Raw genomic sequence first — 18,609 nt, 5'->3', positions numbered from 1 at the left:
TACCTGGTACATGATACACACTGAAAAACTATTAGCTATTAGTAACTCTGAGAAAAAATCCTTTTAAACATTGTGTATTTTTTTTTCCTTTCTTAGCTACTTATCTTTAAACTTATTCTGTAAAAAGACACAACTGCATCAGGAGAAATTTCCACCTTTTCCTGGTTATACTAACCCACCTCTGAACCAAGAGGAGATTGCAGAGAAATCCCAGGAAGTAATTGCTAGCAGCAGGGTCAGAGAAGAAAGTAGCACGCACTGTGGGGGAGGGGGGCGGTCAAAAAATCAAGCGTGTCGACACAACACGATTGAACTCTGTTTTCACTGATGAGAAGCATCAGCGCCATGGACATGAGGTGAATGGCCGGAGAGGGCTTGCATCGAACTGTCAGCTAATGAAGTGGTGAGAAATTAGCAAGCCTTGTGATTTACACACTAATTCTCCCTAATGCCACCTGGGGGCTTCCTGCAGGCAGTCGGGGGCGGGGGCGCAGGGTGGAGTGGAAAATGGTGCAGCCATGCCGCCCGCAGCCAGCCTGCACCACTATTCTCTCTTTGCCAGGCAACACAGCAGCCCAGCTTGCTCCCATTCACTGTGCAGCAAGCACTTGGCCGACTTCCCTCACAGCCTGGGCAAGCCTCAGCTATAGCAGCAAAATGAAGACAATGAAAGGAATTTTAAAAGGCTTCCACCTTTTTGCACTTTCTGTATGCTCCCTCTCTAACGATCGGCTGGCTCAGCGGGCAACCTTCTACCTTTTCTGCAACCCTACCGGCTCCCTCTCACAAGAACGAGCCAGTGGAAATGGGCATCGTAATCAGAGCTCTCTGTGAAACACAACTGAGAAATAAGATTGGTGAGACGGTGCACTCAGGAGCTGTTATCACTGCACTTATCATCATTACTTAAAAGAGCTTTTCTGGTAAATCTTCAGTCTGTATTTCTCTAACAAGAATGCAGTTCTGTCCAGTAGCCTGCTCCCTGGACTCTGTTATGAAAGAAGTAACAGTTCTCACCCCAAAAACACATCCGGGGGGAAGCAGGGAAGGACCATCTCAGTCTGCTGGCATCTTTCAGGCAAGAGGCCAAGTCGGAACTAAGGAAACAGTGTATGATTGTGTATAGCACTGCCTCCCATGTTATCATCATATATTTCCTTGGATGGCCTCTGGACTGTCAAATGAAGAACGCTGAGTTTCAGCTCCCCCCTGGTAAGGCAGGGCTGGCTTTAAGACCATTAGGAAGGCGGAGAATGCTACAGTCTTCTCTGTTTCTCTAGGGTCACAGTGTAATTGTGTGGTGGGAGGAACGGGGCCCTGGAGATGGCGGAACAGTCACTTCTCATTACCTCCCACTTGGTTCGTTACATCTGTAGACAGCGATTGCCCATGTGTGGATACTTCCATTACACAGAAAGAGGTAATGTGCTGTAGACCTCGAACGGCTTTCAAAGAGGGGGAAAGCGGTTTGTTCCAGGCAAAAACCTATCTTGTTTCCAGGGGCCAGGCCAAAGGAATAGAAAGCGGCATAAGGAATAGATGAGTGGTGATCAATACAGGAGAACCAGGCCCCACACATACTTAAACCCAGTGAGATGTTTATGTGTGCCTGCCACTGGTATATAACCCATCACACAAGGGACAGCACCCTCACTTACTAACCTATCAAATTGGACCTTAACAAGCAGATCCACTCATTTAGGAGTACTGTATGTAGGCTATTCTGTGTGCCCCCTCTGACCCAGCACTCATCCTATGCTCCCTCTCACTCACGCGCACACACACACATGCACACACACACACACACACACACACAAATACAAAACACCTCTTCCATTTGCAAGGGTGAGTCCTGAGAACCATGAAATCCAGATATACTATTGCATGCTTTTTTCTCAAGGGATTAAAAACATTTACATTATAAACCAAGGGGACTTAACCAGAAAGAAAACAGAATTATAGAGAATTACAGACTCTTAGAACCAAAAGTGAATTTTAGATATTATTCCAAACAGTAATGCACAGACTTTTTATTTAAAGAAAAACCTCTCCCCTAAGATTCAATAAGAGGTGCTTAAAAAGAAATGCCCATGATGGAGTCAAACTGTATACTACATACCATATCCTACCATTGGCAATTTTCAGTGATGTCAGCTTATTAAACATTCTGAGAATTCCTGTTACCAAAAATAATCCATTTTATTTAATGTTACCCTAATTTATTAATTCAAGGAATGCTTTTTTTTTAACTGAAATGTTTTCAGCATGTTATAGAACAATTACACTACAGTGGAGGAAATCCCTTTATACTACAGTTTGATCATTTTCCATAAATTTCTGTATATTTGCAATTTTCAAAGTGTAGCATGCATTCGAATCACCTGGGGATCTGACCCATGGCGATTTTTCAGTACCCAGATAAGGCTCAGGAACCTGAATAGATACCGAGCAACCCTAATACAGAGGGCCTCATACCATACTTTGAGAAATTCCAGTCATACATGTGCTTTCTGCCTGAGTTTACCAGGGATTGAACTACACATTGTTAACAAAAAAGGCTTGACAGTCATTAGGTTGGATGTCTGTAGCTTTGATTCTGAAAGTTGCAAAAGCTTTCTGAATGTGAAAGTGAGTGTTTGTTTCTCTAAATTCATCACAATTGATGGTCCAGTCACCTCTACACTTGGCTGTAATGCTTTGTCATTTTCACTCTTTTTCAACTCCTTGCCCACTCATTTGCTTCACTATTCGGTTCTATTCATTTATTCATTCAACACTTTTTTTTTTTTTACAAAGCATCCTGTGTGTTGGGGTGCTGGATGAAACACTAGGGATATCAGTAAACAAAAGAGACAAAAACCCTCACCCTTGCTGGCAGACCTGGACATCCTAGCAAGAGGAAGACCGATAATAAAACAACCTAACAGATAGTAAATGACATAGTCGATAAGAGTTAACAGCTGAGTAGGGTTATGAAAGAAACAGAGCAGACTAAGGGAAGATCAAGAGTATGTGTGGGCAGGGGGCCGGGGAAAGGGCTGCAAGTTTTTAAAAGGGCAGTGGGAATGACTTTATGAAAAGTGACATTTGGGGAAAATCTTGAAATAAAAGAGGTGGCCTTGTACATACGTAGAATGAGAGTCCAAGCCTGGAGAACAGCCAGTGCAAAGTGAGCTGTCCCCTGTAAGAGAAGGTGTAAAAGGAGGGGTTCTGGAAGAGGCAGCAAAGAAGAGGGAATGGGTAACACAGCCAGAGAGGCAGCCAAGGCCAGACCGTCCAGGTCAGGGCTTTGACTTTCACTAGGAGGAAATGGGAAGCCGTGGCATAATGCATTTTGAGCACAGAAATGAGATTATCTGACTTATGTTTTTAAAGATTCTGAATTTGACAAAATGCATTCACCACTGATTAGGTTCCTACTTGACATGCCAGGCACTTGAGCTGGGGCCCAGCATGTAAAAATGAACAGACAGTCCTCAGAACACTCAGAGTCACTGGGCTTCTGGTACAGCTTGCTGTAGGTCATTTTGAATGTACTTAAAAGCCATTCTCCTTGCCCCTTGCTTAACCAAGTCCCTGCCCAGCTGTTACATCGTGACCCCAGCACCTGCATGCTCCCCTGCTGTGGGGCTGGAATGGGGAGACCTTGGTCAGAACAGTCAGGAGCTTCTGGTGTCCAGTTCAGCCCTGAACACACTGTGTGGGCTCTGGCAAGACATGAATCCCTTTTTTCCTGGCTTTTCCATCTGTTTATACGATTTTCTGCAGAAGTATATTTGTGAGGCCTGATGGGATAACCGGCTCTGAGAGCTTTCGGGTGTAATGGAAAACTGACAATTTTAATTTTCCCTCAAATTATCATACTCTAAAATAAATAGAGAGTCGAGTAGATTCTCCAGCTATTCATCCTGGCAGCTATGCCTCAGCTGAAGACAGTCTACAAGTTGGCAGACCAGAGCGAACAGAAATTTATCTTGGTTCCTGGAGAAAAAAACCTGCTAGTTTCAACAACTGAAATTCTGAGAGAGGGTTTTCTGGAGAGGAGCCATTTGCAGCAACAATATATTTGAGAATATTAACTTATTCGTCTCTTGCTGACTTTCCTGTTGAGGAAGGATGCAAAAGGTGGTTGCATTGAACTTCAGCCTCAAATGCGATTCTAGACGATCAGACCTGGCTTGCTCACCTCACTTGTCCATCATTAAAAGATACGTCAGAGACAAAAACCTCCATTCTGAGCAAATGGAGAACAAACTGACAGATTTCAAGGACACTGGTGCAACAAACCACAAAAATGATGATCACGGCTATGTTTGCCTTCAGGATGCATATGCAGCCTTCATGAACAGCAACGCCTTTTTATCAAATGCTTATGATGCAATGGCACCCAAATCAGGGAAATTCAGGGATTTGGCAGGCGGGAAAAGAGAAATGCAATACAATGCCACTTCAGACTGCAGTCTGTGCTGGAGCTAGGCTACTCCAGGCATTTTCCTTTTGTCCTCATTTAATGGTTCCTCTAAATACAATGTCTCAGTATCAGCCAAGGCAGCAAAATTTACAACATACTAATTAATAGCAAGATGCTTAGGTCAGCAATCCTGTCTCTGAGTATGTAATTATGTGTTTGGAGCTTTGTTTTTTTTTTCTCTTGCCTTCCTCTGTCAGATTTTACTAGTGGAGTCAGGGAGTATTAAGAACACATAAAATTTTAGGTGGCTGGAGCATGATTAATTTTAATTAAACAATGAGGGATGAGCTATGCCACTTACCTTCCACCACATGACTAGACAGTTCTATCCGCTGTCAGCTCAAAACAAATCATACGGGGATTGAGGATTACAACTCACAACGAGTAACTATAGTCGTAAACCTGCTTCTCGCCCTTCCTGACTGACTGATTTTTGTGACAGTAAAAGTAGTCCTTTTTCCCTAACCAGAGAGTCTTGAACTTCAGATTATCAGCAAAACACGTTGCTGCACCTGCTCTGCCAATCCCCAGCCCTGGGTCACTTCTACCACTAACTCTCCACTCCCGCTTCCAGACAGCTGGGCAGGGAAAGAAAAATCCCATAATTCTATTTACTGGCACAGCAACAAATCTATGATCCCCAGCAGTGGCTGGGCCCCCAGTGCTACTGGCAGTCCTGGTATTTGTCCCGAGTCAGCTCCGTTTCAGATTTCCCTACAGCTGTTCTAACCTTTCAACACGCTCAGAGATCCCCTCATTCTAAGTAGATGCCCTTGTCCATGCATCAAAAACAAAGCAGAAGCCCTCTCTTTCCCCTCTGCCTGCAGCCTGCCTGACATCCACAGGGGTGCCCATCTTTTCCCTCCCTTCCTCCTAAATCAGAGAAGAGTCATCTTTCCTCATCCTCCAAGTTAGCACTTCTATAAGACATTGGACACATCTCAGCCATCTTGTGGGGACCTCATAACATCAGTCATTTCCCCTCACATGTTGGTGTCTTTGATCCATCGCTCCGTGTTCTCTGGCTTCTACCCTTCGGTCTACAAATTTGCTCAACTTCTTTCCTTATCACCATGCATAAGCTTGCATGCATGCAAACACACCCACAATTCTTTAATCATTTCAGCCTCTTACTCGTGCTGCAAATTGCCTTGTACGGCAATTAGTTGTTTACATGACAGTTTTCAACTGGTCCAGCAGTTTTTAATTGTTACTGTGTCAGATCCCTTCAAGAATCTGATTAAAGCAATGGGTCTCTTCCCTGGTGACATGCATAAAACTAAACACACACACACACACACACACACACAAACTTCTACATAAAATTCCATCTTGTTCAGGGACCTCTTAGAGGAGATAGTTCTATGCTCATCAACACTCCCAGTTCCACTCCTCTTCTGGGGACGCTGGAGAATTACACTTCTTTGTGATTTGAGGTTAGTGTCTTTGACCAATGAAATGAGAGTGGAAGTGATGTGTGTGGAAGCCTTAAGAGCCTATACTCGATGTGCAATGCTTTCTCTTTTGACTCTGCCACTGTAAGTGCTGCGCTCCAGATAGTGACTGCTCTGTCAGCTTGGGTCTTGGAGGGAGAAGGAAGCAGACCAGCGCCCTGGCCAACCTGCAGCGGGCAGACTGAGTGAGTGAGAAATCCATCTGGTTAATTAGAGTGGCTGACAGAGGGGATGGTTAGTTACTTGGCATAACCTAGGCTCTCCTGCTTGATCTCAGGGAATTCTCCATTAGATACAAGATCATCTAAGTCAGATCCTTTCTAGGGGACTTTTAGCTACCCTCCTTCCTGCATAGTTCTAGGCTTTCAGTTCTCTCTCCCTAGAAGGCTCTTTTCCTAGTCCTTCCTATGACTTCTCATCCTTCAGACCACAGTATACATTGTTACCTTCCGAGGGAGATTCTTCTTGGCCCTTCTTCTCCCCTCTGCCCCCTGTTACTGTCTCCACATTACCCATTTCTGTCTTTCACAGAGTGTGTCACAGCCCATAATAATTTATTTCCTGTCTCTCAAGTTCTGAATTCACAGTATTTGTATTCTTGCTATCAACAGCAGTTCATAAATAACTGATATCATACTTCAACCCTATGTGAACTTAAGAAAAAGAAGTACCTTCTAAAAAATGAGCTGCTTTCATTTCTTTAATATGATAAAAATAGAACCATGAGTGGTCTATAAAAGGCGCTCTTATGTTTTTCTAAACTATGTTAATAGAAGAAGAGAGCTCTAACTAAAAATGTCGGTCAGACATCCAAATGCTTGGATGTGCACCCAGAACAAACCACTGACCCTTGGTATTCACCCAGTCATGAGAGAGAGGTCAGCCTGACATTTTGGGGTTTTTTTCAGATAGTTATGGGTCAACAGCACTAACAACCTTTGATCCCAACCCAGTTAAATAGTAGATTTTGTTATTCATTGACATACTTTTTGTTTTGTTTTTCTTTTGCTGTGTATATGCAACAAATGGTCTTACTTCAGAGGAACATTAAGAATTAGTCCTGAAATGCCAGAAAATGTTAAGCAGCTAACCCTTTGTTATGCATCTAGGAATATAAGTATAATAACTTGTCACAAAGTAAATAATTCATACTTGTTCAATGAATGAATGTATACAATTAGTATTATAAAATAACCAAATATTTCACTTTTACTGTATATAACTCATACTGCAAAAGACAACTATTCTAATTTTAAAAACCAAAGTTTCAGCCTTACTGTTTCATCTCCACACAAAACATGTTTATTGTTCAAATATTTTAGGAATATATAGCTCAAAATGTGAAATTTTCTGTTTTCACTGGCTTTATAAGTTGTATTAAACACTCCTGACACTTGACAAGAGATTCAGAAGCCGTGATGCCAGCATATAATACAGCAGACTCTGAAAACATTCTCTAAAATTTAGACCTCTTCAGATACTCAATTTCATAAGTACAAAAGTTTTGGGAACATCTGAATTAATTGTTAGACCAGCATACATTTTAGTCTTGATGAGAACAACCAAGAAAAATGTTTTAACATTGCTAAAGAAATAAGCTTGGTTTGGAAACAAAAATAATCTTGGTTTAGTTTTTTCATAAACTGTTTCAGGTTTGTTTGGGGAGGGAGGGGTTCTTTAGATTTCCTATGTGGCAGTTTGAGTTTCAAAATACTATCTCTTAAAATGCCCAGTCCAGGTTCAATGCATGATGCTGGATGCTTGGGGCTGGTGCACTGGGACGGCCCAGAGGGATGGTATGGGGAGGGAGGAGGGAGGAGGGTTCGGGATGGGGAACACATGTATACCTGTGGCGGATTCATTTTGATATTTGGCAAAACTAATACAATTATGTAAAGTTTAAAAATAAAATAAAATTGGAAGAAAAAAAAAATAATAAAAATAAAAAAAAAAATTAAAAAAATAAATAAATAAATAAAATGCGAAGTATACCCTGCTACCCTAACTCTTATGTAGCACGTGTAATAGTTATCTGACAGCTACATTTTTCTACTAATATTTTACCAAGATCCACATGTGCAATTTAAAAATAATATGGATTTTTCAAGATGTGACCGCATATTTCTTTTTCCTTTTTAAATTGTTTCCTCTCAGTTAACACATTTTAAAATGAGATTATCATCTGCCACTCGGTTTTAAGAGCATGTGGATAATCTGATGAGACTTAATGTCTTTAAAATGGGACATGCATCACACATGTAGATGCACACATTTGTACACATATAAAGAGATATATTTTTAGTCTTTCATACAAGACAGGCCATTTCTCCATTCCTCATCATTACAACACAACCTTCAGAAAAAGCATAAATACTTCTTTTCTATTCTACTAAGGCATTTCAACCAAACACCTAAGTTGCACAGAAATAGTTGCTATAGAAAAGCAAAGGAGATAAATAATACTCAATTATGCTATCAAAAACTGCAACTGAAGTAAGGCAGTATCAAGGTTTATGTTTAAGAATGCTGACTGTGTTTATTCTTGACTTTATGTATACTCCAAATTGAATGTGCTGAGTCCCAAATTGGAAGGTTCTTTACTGCTAAAAATAGTACATCTTAATGAAAATATTTTAGCTGGCATTCCAGATTAGGAAATCAGTACAAGCCAAGAAAGTTTCCTTTGTACAAAATAGTAAAATTTAATGAATAATGGATTCAAGTGATGCCAATTACTTGCCTTCATTTCACACAAAATTTCTTTATGAAATGAAAGAAAGTGAGATTTACCTACACAAGACTTGCAGACACCTTGGCTCTCAAGAATAAATGCTTCTTCAGGTTTCTACATGTCTTTCATTTATTTTGCTAAGGAGCTTATTTTGAATAGTGCTCTATGACAGCATTTAGGAGTTTCTATTAAGTTTATTAAAGAAAAAAATTATATTAACTATCTCCTAAACAACATTTGGCTCCATTTTTGGCTTGTTTAGAGATTACACTTTAAATACAAAATTACTAACAAGGCATCTGGTAAATGTGAAGGTGGCTATTAAACTTTTGTAGCCTTTGATCTTGCTAATTAAGTTTTATAAAGACTTTAGAGAGAGAACAGTTTGTCAGTCGACTTACTTAGATATTATAGCTTTAGGAAAAAGTTATTTTAGCATATTGGTACACCCTGTGTTCTAAAACTGAACAAAAAAAACCCAAACACTATTTTTAAAAATATGACACTGATATACCCATATTATACAATTTAACTCCAGTTGACTATATAATCAACTTAAGAGAAATAAGAGGGAGGGAAAGGGAGAAACCCTCTCTTGGGAATTATAAGAATTAGTAACCTCCCTACACATTCCTCTCTGAAAATACATATTGATCCTTATGATTTCTAGAGACCTTCTACTTTATCATGCTTTAAAAATTATATCTGAATCAGCATCTTAATGAGATGCCCTTTTCTGGTTCATTTTGGAAGAGTGAAGGAGTGTGGGCTGTGGTACCGGGTAGGCAAAAACAAAGCCAAGCTCCAACAGGTACTGTGGACTTTGGTCATGATCTAACATCTTCAGTCTGCATTTTCATCCATAAAGTCATAAGACACTTATCCTAAAATGGTATGAATTTTACATCAATTCTCCTTTCAAATTATCTTCATGAAGTTCACCAATACGCTTAGCTTTAAAAGTTAATATTTAGCTCTTATCATATTTAATACCTTTGTAATATTTGACTCTTAACCATTTCATCACTCTTCCCAGAAACCAAATGAGAAAACAGTTTGATCTATCCCTTTCTGCCATTTTCTCCCTTCCTTATTGTTCATTATCACTCTTGTCTGATAGACTATTCTCTCTATATTGTTAATTAAATGACTTCTGTGCTCTTCTCCCGCTGAACTATCTTCCCAACAAATTCTATCCACCATTACTCTTTCCCCTGTGCCTCATTTTCAGACCTCTGTCCCAAGCTCTTTGTCCCCAGATTGCTTCTGCCTGTCAGACAACTTCACTGGATTGTCCTAGGAGTACCATCCAAACTTCCATCCACTTCAAGCCAAGATAAGAAGCTAGACCTCTCTTTCCCCTTTATTCTGCTCTCACAGTCCCCTGGTCTAAAAAGCATTGATTCTACCATTAAACTATGCTACTACTACTACTAAGTCACTTCAGTCGTGTCCGACTCTGTGCGACCCCATAGATGGGAGCCCACTAGGCTCCGCCGTCCCTGGGATTCTCCAGGCAAGAACACTGGAGTGGGTTACCATTTCCTTCTCCAATGCATGAAAGTGAAAAGTGAAAGTGAAGTCGCTCAGTCGTGTCTGACTCCTAGCGACCCCATGGACTGCAGCGCACCAGCCTCCTCCGTCCATGGGATTTTCCAGGTAAGAGTACTGGAGTGGGGTGCCATTGCCTTCTCCGATTAAACTATACTACTGCTTCTTATTCTTTCTGTCACCACTATAGTAATCAAGGCCACAAGTTTAGATTAATAGAATGGCCTCTGCATTATTCACAGTAGTCTAAACACTGCAACAAAGAATATTTGTAATAAAGAATATTTGTAACAAGTATTATAACAAAAGTCTCAGTGGTTTAGCACAGTACAGAATTTTTTCTTTCTTTCTCATGTTACAATCCAGTGCAAATGGCTGGACAGGATCTGGTCCATTCAGGTGACTAGGTTTCTTCCATCTAGCAGCCACACCACCTCCTAGAGGAATTCCCAACCAGACCACCCCCCCCCCCGCCCCGACCCCCCTGTAATTGGCAAATAACTGAGAGAAGAGAAGGTAGAATTCAGTTATGGGATTAGCCTAAATACAGTGGTGGAGCACAGATGTAAAAAATACAGTTAAAACTCCCATTTCAAAATGGGTAGGTAATACTAGGAGATGCATAGTGTTCATTAGCACATGACAATTCTGAAACCCTACTTGGCAGGCCTTATGAAGTCTCCTACCATGGAGAGAGTGTGAGTTACTTGATTAAACTTTAATTCTGCTCTCTGAAAATAATTTCTTCATTGGTCCTTAGCTTTTCAATTCAGTTCACTTCAATCACTCAGTCGTGTCCGACTCTTTGCAACCCCATGAATTGCAGCATGCCAGGCCTCCCTGTCCATCACCAACTCCCGGAGTTCACCCAAACTCACATCCATCGAATTGGTGATGCCATCCAGCCATGTCATCCTCTGTCATCCCCTTCTCCTCCTGCCCCCAATCCCTCCCAGCATCAGAGTCTTTTCCAATGAGTCAACTCTTCACATGAGGTGGCCAAAGTAATGGAGTTTCAGCTTTAGCATCAGTCCTTCCAAGGAACACCCAGGACTGATCTCCTTTAGAATGGACTGGTTGGATCTCTTTGCAGTCCAAGGGACTCTCAAGAGTCTCCTCCAACACCATAGTTCAAAAGCATCAATTCTTTGGCGCTCAGCTTTCTTCACAGTCCAACTCTCACATCCATACACGACCACTGGAAAAACCATAGCCTTGACTAGACGGACCTTTGTTGGCAAAGTAATGTCTCTGCTTTTGAATATGCTATCTAGGTTGGTCATAACTTTCCTTCCAAGGAGTAAGCGTCTTTTAATTTCATGGCTGCAATCACCATCTGCAGTGATTTTGGAGCCCCCCAAAATAAAGTTTGACACTGTTTCCAGTGTTTCCCCATCTATTTCCCATGAAGTGATGGGACCAGATGCCATGATCTTCGTTTTCTGAATGTTGAGCTTTAAGCCAACTTTTTCACTCTCCTCTTTCACTTTCATCAAGAGGCTCTTTAATTCTTCACTTTCTGCCATAAGGGTGGTGTCATCTGCATATCTGAGGTTATTGATATTTCTCCCAGCAATCTTGATTGCAGCTTGTGCTTCTTCCAGCCCAGCGTTTCTCATGATGTACTCTGCATATAAGTTAAATAAGCAGGGTGACAATATATATATACAGCCTTGACGTACTCCTTTTCCTTAGCTTTTAGGAGTTCTTATTGTCTATTTCTTCCCTTTGGACACAACTGAAAAGAATGTTCTCAAAGTTTGAAAGCCAAAAGGTGATTTTACAGCTCCAAGAGTTTTTAGTCTGATATTCAACACTTCTTGACAATACAAGTTCTTCAAAATCTTGATAGGTTTCTGTTGTATTTGCTTCCATCTATATACTCAGGTTTAATTCTCTTCTCTCGCCCTCTCTCCTTAACTGCAGCTATTTTGACTATTTCTTCCTGCAAGGACACACCCTTATTCTAGCCTCTTCCATGGAAGTAAATCATGTTGTCCAACTAAGTAGTTCTACTGGCCTTTTGTGGCTCCATTTGGGATCTGGAAGCAATCGACTTTCCAACCATTTTTCACTGCAAGTCTTTGGACTCCGTCATTTTCTGTTCAGCTTGATAACTGGCCAGTTCTTTCTGGGTTCATGCCTTTTATGAAACACCTTACCAAAGGCAGCCAATAATAGCTATCATACACTAACACAGACTGTTTCTTTAAAGCACATCCCCTAAAGCAGAGGTTTCAAAGTGTGCTCTGCCTAAGAATGCCAGAGACCCCTTTTAGTGGATCCACTGTCAAAAATATTTTCATAATACTAAGAGGTTATTTTCTTTTTTCACTGTGTTGACATTCCCACAGATACTACCAAAGCAACCACATGTAAAGCTGTTGATATTTAACACAAATCAAAACAATGTCATCAAACTGTATCATTGTATTATATCATTGATTGAACATTGTATCTTATCTTTTCCTATGTACTCAGTTGACTTTTTAAAAAGCCAGTTTCACTTAAAAATACACTTGAAACAGTAAAAATTATTCACTTTATTAAATCTCAATCCTGGAGAACAAGTCCTAAATATTCTGTGAGACCAGAAGGAAAACACACACACACACACACACACACATGAGTTCTGCTGCATACCTGAATTCAATGGTTGTCTTGAGGAAAAGCAGTGTGCGATTGTTTGAGTTGCAAACTGAACTATCTCTTTTTTTGTGGAACACTATTTTCACTTGAGAGAACAAGTGGTAAACAAACTATGATTATTCAGACTCGGGTATTTGACAGTCATTTTCTTGAAAATAAATGAAGTGAGCCTGTCACTTGGAGGCAAACAAGCTGACAATATTTCTTGACAATGATAAAACTTCAGTTTTCAAGCGAAAATTAGAATTTTGGAAAACTCGTACCATCACCATGAGCTTGACAACTTCCGAGTTCTTAAAGACTTTTCTGATATTAGCAAATGTGATTTTTAAAATACGATATAATGAAGTATACCAGTGATGTAACTCAAGGAAACAATATTTTCTAAGTAACCAATGTAAGATACTTTTAAAACATATGTAGGTAAATGACTCCTTTAAAGTGCAATCAAACCAAGCAATTTTAATGTTATAAGCATGTGAAAAGTTCATTGATATGATTTCAAGATTCCACCTTGCAATCAACTTTTAACAAATTATCACCTATTGAATTACTAGGTGGTATCCAAGAATATCTACAATTATCTGAAAAGGTTATTAAAATATTCCTTTAAAAGAAGGAGGTTGGTCTTCTAACAAGAAATAGATATATATCTCTGTGAGGTCAGGTTTTCTTTATATACTTCAGTTAAAATGACGTATTACAATAGAGTGAAGAAACAAATGAGAATCTAGCTGTCTTCTGTTAAGCTAGACAGTACAGAGTTTTGTGAAAAAGAAAATGCCATTCTTTTTGATAAATTTTTTGGAAGCACAGTTATCATAAAAATATTGCTTACATTAACATAATGGGCTTATGACTGTTTTTGATTCATTAGTGTTTTTTAACTTCAGTTTTAAGATGGTAATTCTTGCTATATATAACCCACAAGCAAAAGTTTTGGGGATCCTCAAAAGTTTTTTGAAGGGTGAAGAAGTGTTGAGAAGAAAACGTTTGAGAATCTTGGTCCTAGAGAAGGGATCATACAGCCCACAGGTCAAATCCAGCTACTTGCCTGTTATGTAAATAAAGTTTTATTGGCACACAGCCACACACATGTACTTCCATGTTGTCATGGCTGCTTTTATGCTATAATTGCAGAGTTGAATATTTATGAGAGAGATGATATTGCTCCCCAAATCCCAAAACATTTACTAGTTTGCCTTCATGGAAAAAGTGTGCTGACCCCTGTTCCAGAGGTTTGGTTCTCAAGCCTGGGTGCACATTAGAATCACCCGGAAAACAGTTAAAATAATACCAGTATCCTTTTCCTTCCCCCAACATATACACATTGAGTAATTAAATCAGAATCTCTGGGAGCAGGTCCAAGCATGGATAGTTTTATTAAATCCTCCAACTGACTCTACTATATAGGCAAGGCTAAGAATCACTATCCTAAAGTTTTATGATTTTTAGGCATAAATCTTGCCTTTCAAGTTATTCCAAACATCAGATTATCCAAGATGTTTCCCCTTCAGAACATGAGTTACTATATTTCAAGCCCCTATTACTAGGGCCCTCGCTGACCAAGCACGGAGTCAGTGCCACGTTTGAAGCCGTCACAGAAGCACCCCATTGTTACAAATTTGAAATGGTGCGCATTTCAGTATTAGTCAGGATAGGCTACCTTAGCAAGCACTTCTCACTTTCATAGGCTAACATAACAGAGGTTTTCTTTATCATGCAAATCATGGTGCAAGGTGTTTGGCGGGGAGGCTCTCTGCTCTACAAAGGAACCCAACTGCTTCTAGCTAGACATTCTACCACCCCTCGGGGCCTCAGAGAGCAGACTGGATCCCTCTTCATCCAGCCAACAGACAAGAGAAAAGAAACAGCGTGGAGGATTGAGTAGGAGGTGTTTTATGATCAGGCCTGGAGGAGGTCGACATAACTCCATTGGTCAGAACTTAATCATTTTTAAGTGCAAAAGAAGGTGCTAAATGTAGCCTACCTTTCTGCCAAAGAGGAAAAGTGAAATAGCTTAGTGAACTATCTTTATCCCTGTCACAACCTTCCTCCTAACTGGTATCCTATATCAAGCCCTGTACCATGAAGGGCCTTAATGCCCCTTGTCATAGGCAGAATAACAGCTTCCCAGGTACGTCCACATCCTCGTCTCCAGAACCTGTGAATATGTCACGTTACACGGCAACAGGGACTTCTGCAAATGTGATTAAGGCTAAGAATCTTGACATGGGAGTCTCTTGGATTATCCAAAGTGGGTTCAATATAATCACATGGACCCTTAAAAATGGAGAACCTTTCTGAATGGAAGTCAGACAGATAGGAAGGTGGAGGAAGGGTCCAAGAAAGGCAATGTGTTTGAAGGAAGGGGGCCATGAGCCAAGAATGCAGGCAGCTTCTAGAAGCTGAAAGAGCAAGGAAATGGATTGTCCTCCAGAAAGGAACACAGCCCTGCCAAACCCTTGATACTAGCCAAGTGAGACAGGTGTCAGACCTCTGACCCAAAGAACTGTAAAATAATACATTTGTGTAGTTTTAAGCCACTAAGTTTGCAGTAATATTTTACAGTAGTAATAGAAAATAAATGCACACTTCACTTCTACGTTCTTACTGCTATCGGTGACAGCCCCAACGTTTAAATCTTGATTGGTTGCTCCTTTTCTTTAAAATCTTTACTGGCTCCTCATTCATTCACTTAATACACACGAAACAATTACAATGTGTCAGGCACCCTCCCCGTCACCAAGACTGCTGCCCCGAATAAGACAGACGCACTTCCTGCTTCAATGCTTAGCAGTACAGGGACTATGACATGACTCTCCCATGTCATTCAATGTCTGCACAGTCTAATGCTAAACAGCCTACATACCATCTCTTGACATTTCTCTCTGCCAGAAAGAGAAAAAAAAAGGCTTTGGAAAAAAAACGTTAGTTGCCCAGTCGTGTCCAACTCTTTACGACCCCATGGACCACAGCTCGCCAGGCTCCTCTGTCCAGGGGATTTTCCAGGCAAGAACACTGGAGTCGGTTGCCATTTCCTTCTCCAGGGGATCTTCCCAACCTAGGGATCAAACCCAGGTCTTTCACGTTGTAGGCAGACTCTTTACAGTCTGAGCCACCAGGGAAGCTCATCTCTTGACATTTCTCTCTGCCAGAAAAAGAAAAAAAAAGGGGGGGGGGGCCTTAGGAGTGCTGATAAAATGTCATCAGATTTCTAAGATGCCTGTTTTAAGAACATCACTGGCCACAGTAGAAAACTGTTCTGCCCTCCCTATTCTTTGTTCATCTGGAAAACTCCCACTTCTCCCCTAAAAGTGATCTCAAATATTATTCCAGAAAATAAGGTCACTCCCAGGCTCCCTCCTCTTTTTACTGTGGAGTATATATATCCAAACTAGTGGTTGTTACAATGAATTGCAACTGTCCCTTCTCTGCCCCAATTATGGCTTTCAACAAATTCAAAGCGAAGTTCCTAGTAAACTTGCTTTTAAATAAATGCTGAGAATTCTCTTTCATGCATTCATTCATTCATTCTCTCAAAATAAATTCATCAAAACACACTTCACCAGAATTTGAATTAAGTTTTCTGCAGGAAAATTGACAGCACAATAAAAATCCCAAAATAAGAAAAACAGACCAGCCTCTAAACTGTTTGCCATATCTTTTCCAGCATAGACCTCTTATTCTTTCCAAAGAGCATACTTGTTGGAGTAACAAAATGGAGAGCAACTCTGAGAAGCCCGCATAATGACATACTTGAATATGGCTACCACAAAACTAGGATTCTGCATGTACCTCTGTTAGTAAATTTCTGCAATTTGCTAAACATGCATGAAGGTATACAGTACCCATAAACTTCAACATATACCTACAACACATAACACACAGTGTATTAAATTATATGAATAATTTTATTTGGATGGATTTATTTCACCTGCCTACAAGAACTAGAGAAAAAAGATCAGTCTTTTTATAAGCATTTCAAATGTTTATAAAATACATGTTAAATATACATTGTGAAACTATTTTTTTGTAATTTATTGTTACATTTTTCTTGAAAAAGAGAGCCACTAGTCTGTTTCAAGCACTGACACATTTTCCTGGTATAGTCAAGCACTCCATGCAAGATTCATATTCTAATTAACTAAGTAGACAAGAATTTTTCTTATCAGTTACTAATTTCCCTGCATCTGGATATTTTATGTTCACAACAGTGAACATTAACATATTTTACTTGGTAATATATCTGTAATATATAAATGGTGATCTGCTAAATAATTTACTAGTTATAGAGAATATTTTGATAAATTATTACTGTCACTATTATGGAACCATCATGCAAAGGCACATGTTAATACATTTTCAAACAATTCTTGAACAACTATTTTGTACCTACTATGCACAGGGTGCAGAGATCAGTCAGAAACATGTGTAGAATAATTATCAGTTGTTGGCTAGAGTAAAATTTATTCCAACCATAGGAACATAATTTTCAAGAGACAAATCGTAGCTGTCAGCACATGAAGTTTTCCTGAACATTTCCACTTTTATTAAGAACTCTCACCTAGCATCCAGCAGACATTGGATTCCTACTAGCATGGTGGTTTAGCTTTCCTGCTCACAGAATATTAATGGTCATAAACTCTTTCTTATTCCCACCTCCCAATACATTAGCAGTTTTCCAATGGGCATTGATTCTGTGCGATGGAGTCTAATGTGATAACCACAGTGGTAGAGTAGCCAGGGAATTATCCCCCTAGGAGGATAGGAGTTTTTTCTACCTCTAAGTCAATGATCATTAAAACCAACCAACACATTAAGTTTAACAAATCACAAAGGCTGTGGGGACCTACAAATTGCAATAGTGAAGTTACAATTATCCAGCAATTAGGTTTACATTTACATTCACCCTTTCAATAATCAAGTCTACAAACGCACCCACTTCTTCCTGCTGAACTTGATCTGGAAGGTTTCTACAGCTTTCATTTTTATGCAGGTTTCTCAAACCAAGAAAACAATTGCATCTGAATGAAGTAATAATGACAAACCTTATGAAGCAGAAAGAACAATAATTTATTCACCTAACATAAGCCTAATTTAAAAAACATGGTCGGGGGCAGGAGGGGTGGGGCGTGGATTGCCAAGCTCTATTTCCAAATGGAATGTGCTCTGAGCCAACATAAATATTTGGCTACTAGAAGAGTGTGTAGTTCAGTAAATAACAAACATGAATACCTAATGTTTTAGGAATGCTTTCAGCTACAGGTAACAAACAGTCTAACTAGAGTGGCTTTTTTTTAATTGGGGAATTTTTTTTTTTTCCCCATAGTGAGAAATCCAGAATTACCAATGCTGGGCTAATTCAGTAGATCAATGGTGGAAAAGACCCTGAGATTTCCTTGTAATTATTCATAATTACAAAAAGGTTGCTGCAGCTTCAACAATCATATCCCTCTTCTCCCATGAAAAAGGAAGATGGAACAGTGAGAAGGGGCGGTGCCAACATCTAAAGTAAACACTGCATGAGGAAGCTCCCAGAACATGTTTGTTTTTCATTGGCCAGAATTTTGTCCCAGAGTCATTGCTGGCCTACAGGTGAGGAAAAGAGAGAAAGGGGACAGAGAGAACAAGAACAGTGTCTTCTGACACCCAGAAATCAACCTAACATTCGCAGCTGAGCCTTAACATTGTGAAGAGCCATTGCAGCACTCACACTAGGCCTCGGTATTCTCCTGTTGACCCTACACCAG

General features: G+C 40.0%; 1 long non-coding RNA gene across 1 annotated transcript in view; it reads left to right on the top strand.

The window, feature by feature from the left end:
* Window positions 1-5,906: 5,906 nt before the first annotated feature.
* The window catches only part of LOC133249300 (uncharacterized), a 58,153-nt gene continuing 45,450 nt past the window's right edge, over window positions 5,907-18,609 (top strand). Inside the window, exon 1 of the long non-coding RNA XR_009736901.1 lies at window positions 5,907-6,110. This is a non-coding gene — a long non-coding RNA (uncharacterized LOC133249300). The remainder of the gene's footprint in view (window positions 6,111-18,609) is intronic.

The sequence above is a fragment of the Bos javanicus genome, chromosome 6 (genome assembly GCF_032452875.1).
Source record: "Bos javanicus breed banteng chromosome 6, ARS-OSU_banteng_1.0, whole genome shotgun sequence".
Lineage (NCBI taxonomy): Eukaryota > Metazoa > Chordata > Mammalia > Artiodactyla > Bovidae > Bos > Bos javanicus.
Note: the sequence above shows the minus strand (reverse complement) of the source record. Positions and strands in the feature narration are given on the sequence as shown.